Source organism: Cupressus sempervirens, chromosome 7, assembly GCF_028749045.1.
Source record: "Cupressus sempervirens isolate cs-2001-9-10 chromosome 7, ASM2874904v1, whole genome shotgun sequence".
NCBI lineage: Eukaryota > Viridiplantae > Streptophyta > Pinopsida > Cupressales > Cupressaceae > Cupressus > Cupressus sempervirens.
Genome location: NC_143124.1, coordinates 281,670,173 through 281,682,794, shown reverse-complemented (window position 1 = coordinate 281,682,794; position 12,622 = coordinate 281,670,173).

The following is a 12,622-nucleotide window of genomic DNA, read 5'->3' as shown; positions in this document are numbered from 1 at the left end:
TAATTTCCACAGCAAGTCAATTTCTGATATTGCTATTAGGATTTAACTGTGTGATTTTGAGTCAAACTCATTAGCCCATGTTTTATGAGTAGTGATTCAAAATGAATCCATCTCTCATGAGAATAAATGGAACACTTAGCACTCATTGGATCTAGGTGATGATGACAGGGGTAAAGCATCGGGCTTATCAATTGATGAGTTTAAGGGGCTTTACAATGAATGGTTCATAAGGCACAACACTTGCTGAAGGTTTTGCAAATGGGGTTGCAAGCTTTTTGTTTAACCATGGATTGAACTCCATAGTTAAGCATGCTTAAGATGGAGTAGTATTGGGATGGGTGACCACCTAGGAAGTCCTAGTGCTTCACCCCTATGAGCATCAGCTAGATCCAATGAGTACTGAGCATTCCATTTATTCTCATGAGAGATGGATTCATGTTTAATCACTACTCATGAAACGTGGGTCAATCAATTTGACTCAAAGTCACACAGTTAAATCTTGATAGCAATATCACAAATTGACTTGTTGCTAAAATTATCTCCTACTTATTTATATCAAAGAACCCTATGATGCACTTAAAGACTAAGAACATTACAATCAAGTATTGTTACTTGAGAGAGTTAGTTCAAGACAAAGAAGTGAAGATGGAATATGTGAATACAAAAGAAAAATAGCTAATATATTCACAAAAGATTTCCCTAAGGATGCACATGAATATCTTAGAGGTAAACTAGGGGTGATACCCTTATCCAAAGCTACTTAAGAAGCATCAATAGTGCCCTGCATCAACTAAGCTGGATGTTGTATCTTAAAAATTGATGTAATGGATATTACTTTAGGAGCTGAATTAGAAGACTTACAGTCACATTAAAGGTGATAGAGGGACATAACTAAATTGATTATATCTACATACATAGATGAAAAGTCTTTAACATTATTGTCAAAGAAGGAGAAATGACAAAGAGATATAGAACAAAGACATATACCTAGTAAGAGCGAGAAATTACCTATAAGAGTTGAGTAGAGAGAGATAGAATACCTGAATATCAAAAAGAAGGAGAGATACTCTAAAGAGGGAGATATAAGAAAGAGGGAGCAATAAAGGAACTGTAAAAAGCTAACATTATCCTATATAGAGGAAGGACATATACTACACTGATGGAGGGAGAAATTATTTCAAATATTTATTTTCTTTTTGGTATTATTTTTGGTATTAGTTCTCCATCAGTGCCAAAGAGGAAGATTGTTGATATGAGATTTTCTTGAAGTGAAGAACTTTTAATGGAACAATAATTATTTTTCCAATTCTATCAAACTTGCTACCTACTAGTGAGACAATTGCTTTTTGGTCTGAAAGTTGTCATTTGGTTGATTGATGAAGAGGATTTGAAAAGAGGAGATAATGTAGTACATTTTGACTCATTTTTCAATGAAAATTGGTCAAATTTTTGACCCAACTTGGTCAAATTTTTGACCAATTGTTGTGTTGCTATTTTTTTAATCAAAATTTCAACCAACACTTATATGTGTCAGAAGTTTGAGACCAATCATTTTGCTGAAAATGACTTCCGTTGGTGTGAGGACCTTTGGTCAAAATTTTGACTAATCTTGGTTGAGATTCCCACAAAACATTGGTTGAAAGTTTGACCAATGCTAGCCCTTGATCGACTAGCATGGCAAACCCATGACCAATGAATTGGTCAAAATTTCCACCAAAGTTTGGTTGCAACTTTGACCAATGCTGGTCCTTGATCGACCACCATGCCAAACCCACAACCAATGCATTGGTCAAAATTTGACCAAACTTTGGTGGAAATGTTGACCTAGATTGGTCAAAATTTTGATCAAGATGATTTGTTTTAAAAAACATTTTAGTGGAAGACTAATATTCAAAGTAATCATCGACAAAAGCCTGGTTAGTGATTCATTTGGTTATTTATCTTCAAGTCTTTGGTGGGTCTACCACCACCTTGAGATGGTATTTTATAGGCCTATATTGATGGCACTACAAGTGGCTATGGATGGATTAGGTTTTTTGATATTTTCTACATATACAAGTAGAAATGTGATTGTACCTTGATCATTTCCCTTTCATATGCTTGCAAATCAAGCCACTTCAACTAGGGAATATAATCCCCAATATTAACACACCCATGATACACAAAAGACTCCTTGATTTCCTTGGAAATAATCTCCTTTGAGACCTTGGACTTCTCTCCAAAATACTTCTCATTAATGATCATAGACATGAGTGTCTTGAAGTTCAAGAAGGAGAAGAACCTCTTCATGTTAACACTATTTTGCAGTTGAACCTACTCAAGCAAATAAGTGAATCCTTTGTGAAGTTGTTGGGATCTCTTGGGAGAAAAAAATTTGATTATCTTGGGTTTAAGAAGCTCAAGAACAAAAATCCTTTGAGAAATTGTCTAGAAGGGGACATATGTAGCCCAAGAAACCATTGAATAATACAATATGAAGAAGAACAAAGTGAGAAAAATTGTGCAGCAGAAGTACACATTCCAACACCTCAAAAAACCATCACCATTCCCTATGTCACCTTAGGGTGAGGGGACTTTTGGGGCTTTTGAGAATGAGGGGACAATTATACTATATAGAAAGGACACGAAAAACTTTAGAATTCTTAAAAGAATCAAAATCTAAAATCTACTAGATGTCATTACTGTTGTAAACCAGGTCTTATGAAGTTCTACAAAAATTAGTTGGACAATGACCCTAAAAAATATAAAATTAACATGTGAAGAAGCCCTACCACACCATCTAATATTAAGGGTTGTCCCTAGGTTGGAAGTTGGAAGATTGAATGTAGGAATTTCAAAGGAGTGCAAAAGAATTTGAAGAGTGATTACTTGATAGGTGAGGATCACTAAAGAAGGGAAATAGAGGATCCATTTCTCTTGAGTTAGGGTCAGATAAAGAGTCCTAAGAGGTTTAAGAAGAAGCATGAAGAGTCCTATAGGAGATCAAGACATTGAGTTAGGGATTATCCCCATCAAATATGCTAATGTGATCAGTTGGGTCAACAATTGTCACTATCCACTAACATGATACAATCAAATATTATATACCAAAACATTGCATTTACAAATATAATAGAATAAATAAAGTCCTCACTAGAAGGGTCTAGTATGTTTTAATAACATAGTCTATAGTGATGGAAAATAGACAAGTATTACAAATTTTGATCCTCTTTAGACATACCACCTCGCCGGGTTTTTTGGCTCCTCATGATTGTAATTTTCTTATAAGCTCATTAAACTATGATTGTTACATATTGATGCATTTTCCTTTGGACTTTCCCATTACCCACAATAATATGGTCCCTAGGGATCCTAGGACCCTTAGGGACATATTAGAATCATTCATATTGGTTGAAGGGGGTCATATGGTGACCTATGACCCCGTTCAACCCATTACATGATGACATATGTCCCTAGGGGTCCTAGGACCCCTAGGGACATATTAGAATCGTTCATATGGGTTGAAGGGGTTCATAGGCTGACCTATGACCCCTTTCAACCCATTACATGATGACATATGTCCCTAAGGGTCCTAGGACCCCTAAGTACATATTAGAATCCTTCTTATGTGTTGGAGAGGGTCATAGGTCACCCTATGACCCCCTTCGACACATTCCATGGTGACATAGTGAGGGGGACACAACCCAAGAAAAGAATGGACACAACAGAAGAAGGGAAAATTGTATTAACTGAAAAATAAGCTAGTACATTCAGTATAGAGAAAATAAACTTCAAAACATGCCCTAAGGGCTTACAATAGCATAAATGTGGAGATAATATCTCCTATCAGTACCTCCTCTCAAACTCCACTCCCAACTGCCTTTTACAATGCCAAAAATATCCTTAAATAGACCCCGGAGGGTTAAGGACTAGGAGTACATTCTAGAAAGTGCTAGTAGGCATCCACCGACCAAATAGAAGTTTCCAGAAGCTACGTTAGAAGTAGGTACAAATCTAGAAGAATCTAGAAATGATAACTAAACTTTCAGGAGGCATAACTTTTGAACCGTAGCTTCGATTGATGAACCATTTACATTTTCGAAAAGCTCTCGAAGTGCTCTATAACCCTATAGAGGAGCTTTACTCGTTCCCCATTTTTTGGCCCTTTTTGAGGTCATTTAATCCCCCTAACCTGACTCTAAAGCATTCTTAGGAGGTCTCCAAACTTCGAAAAATTGTAATAACTTTCAAACCGTGGGGCCTTTTGACCTAATTCTTTTTCTGGAATGCTCTACATTACAATTACATTCATCTGGACAATTTACACCTTCTAGTTCACCAAAATGATGGCCCAATTATATGCTCCTATTTTTTTGGGATTTTCTAGCACACTGATAGTGGAACTGTGAGAGTTGGAACCTTTATTTGACCCAAATGGGTGTCCAAAAATGAAAACACATGAAACATAAACTAAGTCTAAGTACATTTTTTTGGGTGACATAGGATTGCCCTTATACCTCTGGATGCTCCTTCATCAAACACCCAGGGTAGATTGAAAAGTGAACCTGTCACTTTATGAATGGTAGAGGAAATCCCAAATGGGAAACCTCAGCTGCTGAAATCCAAGTTGAGTCCTTGATCGGTCGTCTTTTCCATTTGACCAAATACTCTTCATACTGCCTGTTTCTGGTACTCCTACGCACACGATGATCTAGAATGTCTTCTATCTCCTCCTTCTTAGAAGCAGGAATTGGACATGGCTCTAACACCAGCTCCTCATCTGCACCATCATCATGATACTCTGTTAAATCTGCAATGTTGAAAATGCGAGAAATGTGAATACCATCTGGCAGCTCCACTTCATATGCATTTCCTGAGTCATGTTTCTTCAAAATTTTGCAGGGGCCAAATTTCTTCATTTTCAGCTTGTTGTAAGTACCAGTTGGAAATCTTTCTTTTCGTAAGTGCACCATGACTAGATCCCCTACTTGGAATTCCTTATGTCTTCTCCTTTGATCAGCCCTAGCTTTATACTCTTGATTCATCTTAGTAATGTGTGCCTGAACCTCCTCATGTAGATGCTTGATATGTTCAACAAATTCTTCCACTTCAGCACTTGTCCTCTCCCCTTGCTCTATCTTCCTCAATTCTGGTGTAGTCCTTGGGCTATTCCCGTATACAATTTGGAATGGTGATTTTCTAGTACTCCTATTTATAGAGTTATTGTAAGCAAATTCTGCTTTTGGTAGAATCAAATCCCATCCCTTGGGCTTATCCCCAACTAAACATCTCAGCAAATTGCCCAGACTTCTGTTCACCACTTCTATTTGTCCGTCAGTCTGTGGGTCATGCGTGGAACTAAATTTTAGATCTATTCTCAACTTCTTCCACAATGTCCTCCAGAAATACCCCACAAATTTAGTATCTCTATCAGAAACTATACTCCTTGGAAGACCATGTAGTCTTACCACCTCTTTGAAAAACAAGTCTGCAATATGGACAACATCATGAGTTTTGTGGCATGGAATGAAATGTGCCATTTTGGAGAACCTATCAACCACCACGAATATTGATTCATTACCCCTTTGTGTCCTTGGTAATCCAAGAACAAAATCCATACTTATGTCCTCCCATGGCCTTGATGGAATAGGCATTGGCTGATATAGGCCAGTATTGTGACTAAACCCATTGGCAACTTGACAAACTTGGCAACTCTGTACAAACTTCTTCACATCCTGTGAAATTTGAGGCCAAAAATAATGTTCTCTAAGAATGGCAATGGTCTTATCTCAACCAAAATGTCCTGCCATCCCTCCACTGTGTTTCTCCTTAATCAGATTTTCCCTCATGGAACTCCTTGGAATGCACAATTGACTACCTTTGAACAACATGCCATCCTAAATCAAATAGTCTAACCACTTTGTTCTATCTAGAGCAATAGGTTCTTTACAAGCTTTCCATGCTTCAGCAAAATTAGGATCCTCGAGGTACAAATTCTTGAGTTCATCAAACCCAACTACTTCAACCTGCATTACTGTAAGCAACAACTATCTCCTACTTAGTGCATCTGCAACCCTGTTAGATTTTCCACTTCTATGCTTCAACACAAATGTATAACTCTGCAAGAACTCTACCCACTTCATATGCCTCTGATTCAATTTACCTTGGCTATTTAGGTACTGTAATGCCTGATGATCAGTATACAAAAAAAATTTCTTTGGCAATAAATAATGCCTCCATTTCTTTAAGGCCTAAACTATTGCATAGAACTCTTGATCATAAACATAATACTTCTTCTTTGCATCATTCAATTTTTCACTAAAATATGCAATAGGCTTACCTTCTTGGCTTAATATAGCCCCAATAGCATTGCCACTGGCATCACAATCCACTTGGAAAACCTTTCTAAAATCTGGAAGTGCCAACACAGGTTGTTCTGTTACCTTCTTCTTCAGTAATTCAAACCTTCTCGCAGCTACTGCAGTCCATTTGAACTCTTTTCTATCCCCTCTTATTGTATTAGTTAGGGGTGCACATATGCCATTGAAATTCTTAATAAACTTCCTGTAAAAACTAACAAGACCATGAAATGATCTTACCTCAGTAGTAGACCTTGGAGTAGGCCATTCCAAGATGGTTTTTACTTTCTCTAGATCCATTTTGAGACCTTCAGGTGATATAAAAAACCTCAAATAGACTAACTCCCTTTTTGCAAAGATACACTTCTTTAGATTAATTAATAGTTTCTCTTCCCTTAGCCTTTCAAGGACACTACGAATATGCAATAAATGTTCTTCCAAAGTCTTGCTGAAAATTAAAATATCATCCAAATAAACAATAACAAATTTTCCCAAGAACTTCTTAAGTACCTCATTCATGAGCTGCATGAAGGTGCTTGGGGCATTCGTCAATCCAAAGGGCATGACTAACCACTCATAAAGACCATCCTTGGTCTTGAAGGCTATTTTCCACTCATCTCCTTCTTGAATCTATATCTGATGATAGCCACTCTTGAGATCTATCTTTGTGAAGTACCGAGCTCCACTCAAGCAGTCCATAAGATCATCCATCCTTGGCAAAGGAAATCGGTACTTGATGGTTATCCTATTTATAGCTCAAGAATCTGTACACATCCTCCACTCTCCATCCTTCTTTGGTGCGAGTACTACAGGTACTGCACATGGACTACGGCTCTCTCAAATCAAGCCCTTCCTCAATAGCTCCTGAACCTATCTATTTAGCTCCTCTGTTTCAGCAGGAGTCATCCTGTGAGTAGCCTTATTAGGCAAACTAGCTCCTGGAATCAGATCTATCTGATGACTGATTTGCCTTACTGGTGGCCATCCATCTAGAACATTATCAGAGATAATATCTCCAAATTCCCCTAGTAAATCTAAAACTTCAAGTGGTATTTCACTACTACCTTCTTTATCTTTCCTAGGAATCAAAGCATAGCACATATGTTGATGTTTCATGCCATCTAAAAACTTCCTTTCATCAACAAGACAAATCCTAGCACTGCTACATACCTTTTCACCTTCCTTTTTCATGGGCTTCAATTTGTGGCAAACTCCATCTTTTTTCAGAGAGTACATTTTTGCATGTCCATCATGTACATGCATGTCTATCAAACTACCATGGTCTACCCAACAATAGATGCCAAACATCCATCAAAATAACATCACAGAGAACTTCATCATGGTAACTCCCAATTTTGAATTTCACTAAACATTGTTCACTTACTAGGACCTTATGATCATCTTTTACCCAAGCAATCTGATAGGGCTGGGGATGTTTCTCCCTCTTGAGCTTCAGCTTAGAGACCATCTCTTTTGATACCAAGATATCAGTGCTACCACCATCAATGATCACGTCACAACATTTATCCTCACACTTGCATCTAGTATGGAACAAACTCCTCCGTTGTCCTGGTTCAATCTCACCACTTAGTAGGACTCTTTCATTTACCAAGGTCTCTCCTCTTTCTGCATCCTCTGAATGTGATGATTGTGCATCCTCATCAACATGAGCAACCCTAGCTTGGCCCTCAGCTCTCCTATTTGTCCTTCCTTGTCATTGAGGGCATTCAAAGGCACGATGACCTTCTTCATTGCAATGGAAACAAGTACCATGGAAGCCACCTCTTCCTTGTCCATGTCCTCTTCCTCTTCCTCTCTGATTTCCAAAGTCTTGATCATGGGAGTGGTTGAAACCCTCATTCCTCTAGTTCCTGCTAGTACCCACATCTTCATTTTTCTTTTGGGTTTCATTGCGGCCTCCAGATGATCTACTGCTTCCCCTTCCTCCTTGACCACGCCCTCTTTGTCTTCCTTCAAACCTTTTATTTAGCTTCTCTTCAACTCGTAGGGCAAACTGGTATGCCTCTTCAACACTGGTCATTCTTACCGGACTTAATTCCTCTTAGATGCTAGGTCGTAACCCACTGATATAACAAGCAACCTTCTCCTTATTTACTTCTGCATGCCCCGCTCTAATCAAGAGTCGATAAAATTCCTCTGTATATTCTTGGACTAATATTCCTACTTGCTTTAACCCATGCATCTTCTTAAACAAATCAAGCTCGTAGTCCATAGGAATGAACTGCTTTTTCAATTTGTCCACCATGCAATCCCATCTTGTGATCTTCTCCTTTCCTCTTCTGTTTCTTTCTAATTGGACCTCTTGCCACTAGATTTTGGCATGGCCTTTTAGTTTGGCTTTTGCAAACTTAACCCTATCTGGGTCCCTGATATCCTCATACTCAAAGTATTCTTCCAGTTCATTGATCCAATCGATCAACTCATCTGGTTTCAAATTTCCTGAAAATACACCCACTTCAATTGTGGGTCTTTTCCCAAACTTAGTAATGGCCCTAAAAAGCCTTTCCTCTGCATGATTTAGAACTTTTTCGTCAAATTCCCCTTCTGGTCCAATTTCATCTTCGTCATTGTCATCTTCACTTTCATCACCTGCGGCCACAATTGTTCCTCTACGGAGCTCTACGGAGCTCCTCCTGCAATGCTTGTACCTGCCTTTGGAGGGCTCTAACCTCCTCAGGATTAATAGCTCTGGCCCTTCTACCACGCTCTCTTCGTGGAGGCATCTTCTAACTCGAACCCACAACCACATAGTCCTAGTGTAAACTGCCTCACAGTCAGTGCTCTGTCTACACACTCAGGAAAACCAGCTTTGATACCACTTGATGGGGACACAACCCAAGAACAGAATGGACACAACAGAAGAAGGGAAAATTGTATTAACTAAAAAATAAGCTAGTACATTTAGTACAGAGAAAATAAACTTCAAAACATTCCCTAAGGGCTTACAATAGCATAAATGTGGAGATAATTTCTCCTATCAGTACCTCCTCTCAAACTCCACTCCCAACTACCTTTTACAATGCTAGAAATCTCCTTAAATAGACCCCGGAGGGTTAAGGACTAGGAGTACATTCTAGAAAGTGCTAGTAGGAATCCACCGACCAAATAGAAGTTTCTAGAAGCTGCATTAGAAGTCGGTGCAAATCTAGAAGAATCCAGAAACAGTAACCAAACTTTTGGGAGGCATAACTTTTGAACCGTAGCTCCGATTGATGAACCGTTTACATTTTTAGAAAGCTCTCAAAGTGTTCTATAGCCCTATGGATGAGCTTAGCTTGTCCCACATTTTTTGGCCCTTTTTGAGGTCATTTAATGCCCCTAACCTGACTTTGAAGTATTCTTAGGAGGTCTCCAAAATTCGAAAAAATGCAATAACTTTCAAACTATGGGGCATTTTGACCTGATTCTTTTTTTGGAATGCTCTACATTACAATTACATTCATCTAGCCAATTCACACCTTCTAGTTCACCAAAATGATGACCCAATTACATGCTTCTATTTTTTCAAGATTTTTTAGTACACTGATAGTGGAACTGTGAGAGTTGGAACCTTTATTTGACCCAAATGGGTGTCCAAAAATGAAAACACATGAAACAGAAACTAAGTCTAAGTACATTTTTTTGGATGACACAGGATTGCCCTTATACCTCTGGATGCTCCTGCATCACGTAGACATATTGAAATCGTTCTTATGGGTCAAAGGGGGTCATAGGGTGTCCTATGATCCCCTTTGACACATTCCATGATGATATACATCCTTAAGGGTCCTAGGACCCATAGGTACATATTAGAGTCATTCTTATGTGTTGAAGGGGGTCATTGGGTGACCAATGACCCCCTTCAACCCATTACATGATGACATATGTCCCTAGTGGTCCTAGGACCCCTAGGGACATATTAGAATCATTCATATGGGTTGAATGGGGTCATAGGGTCACCCTATGACCCCTTTTGACCCATTACATGATGACTTATGTCCCTAGGGGTGCTAGGACCCCTAGGGACATTTTAGAATCATTCATATGGGTTGAAGGGGGTCATAGGGTGACCTATGACCCTTTTCGACCCATTACATGATGACATATGTCACTAGGGGTCCTAGGACCCCTAGGGACATATTAGAATTGTTCTTATGTGTCGAAGGGGGTCATAGGGTGACCTATGACCCGCTTCAACAAATTCCATGATGACACATGTTCCTAGGGGTCCTAGGACCCCTAGAGAAATATTAGAATCATTGTTATGGGTCGAAGGGGTTCATAACGTGACCTATGATCCCCTTCGACACATTCCATGATGACATATGTCCTTAGGGGCGCTAGGACCCCTAGGGACATATTAGAATCATTCATATGGGTCAAAGAGAGTCATAGATATTCGACCCATTATATGATGACATATGTCCCTAAGGGTCCTAGTACCCCTAAGGACATATTAGCATCATTTATATGGGTCAAACCTGTTTGACCCATTACATGATGACATATGTCCCTAGGGGTCCTAGGACCTGTAAGGACATATTAGAATCATTCTTATGTGTTGAAGGGGGTCATAGGGTGACCTATGACTTGCTTCGACACATTCCATGATGACATATGACCCTGGGGGTCCTAGGACCCCTAGGGACATATTAGAAACATTTTTATGGGTTGAAGGGGGTCATAGGGTGACCTATGACCCCCTTTGGCACATTCCATGATGACATATGTCCCTAGGAGTCCTAGGACCCCCAGGGACATATTAGAATCATTCATATGTGTCGAAGGGGGTCATAGGGTGACCTATGACCCCCATGATGACATATGTCCCTAGGGGCCCTAGGACCCCTAGGGACATATTAGAATCATTCTTATGGGTCGAAGGGGATCAGCCTTTGACACATTCCATGATGACATATGTCCCTAGGGGTCCTAGGACCCATAGGGACATATTGGAATCATTGTTATGGGTCAAAGGGGGTGATAAGGTGACCTATGACCTCCTTCGACACATTCCATGACATCATATGTCCCTAGGGATCATATTAGAATCGTGTTTATGGGTTGAAAGGGGTTATAAGGTCACCTATGACCCCCTTCGATAGATTCCATGACAACATATCCTTAGGGGACATATTAGAATCATTCTTATGTGTCAGAGGGGGCCATAGGGTGACCTATGACCCCCTTTGACCCATTACATGACGATATATGTCCCTATGGGTGCTAGGACCCATAGGGAGATATTAGAATCATTCATATGGGTCAAATGACCAATTCCATGATGACTTATGTCCCTAGGGGTCCTAGGATCCCTAGGGACATACTAGAATCATTCTTATGTGCTGAAGTGGGTCATAAGGTGATCTATGACCCCCTTGGAACATTCCACAATAAAATATGTCCCTGATGGGTCTTAGGATCCCTAGGGACATATTATAATCATTCATATGGTTTGAAGGGGGTCATAGGGTGACCTGTCATGCCCTTCGACCCATTCTATGATGAAATATGTCCCTAGCAGTCCTAGGACCCCTAGGGACATACTATGATTGTTCTTATGTGTTAAAGGGGGTCATAGGGTGACCTATGATCCCCTTCGACACATTCCATGACATATGACCCACTTCGATCCATTACATGGCGACATATGTCCCTAGGGGTCCTAAGACCCTTAGGGACATATTAGAATCATTCATATGGGTTGAAGGGGGTCATAGGTCACCTTATGACCCCCTTCGACACATTCCATGACTTTATATGTCCCTAGGGGTCCTAGGACCCCTAGGGACATATTAGAATCATTCTTGTGGGTCGAGGAGGTGACACATATGTCCCTAGGGCTCCTAGGACCCCTAAGGACATATTAGAATTATTCTTATGTGTCGAAGGGGGTCATAGGGTGACCTATGATTTTCTTTGACCTATTACATGATCACATATGTCACTAGGGGGGACCCCTAGGGACATATTAGAATCATTCATATGGGTCAAAGGAGGTAATAGCCAGTTCAACCCATTACATGACGAAATATGTCCCTAGGGACATATTAGAATCATTCATATGGATTGAAGATCCATTACATGATGAAATATGTCCTTAGGGGTCCTAGGACCCCTAGGGACATATTAGAACTGAAGGGGGACATAGGGATGAAATATTGTATATTTTAATATAATAATAATATATTATTAGATTATATAACAATAATAATCATATATGTTACTAGATTATAGATTTAATAATAATAATAACCATATATATTATTATATATAATAATTTA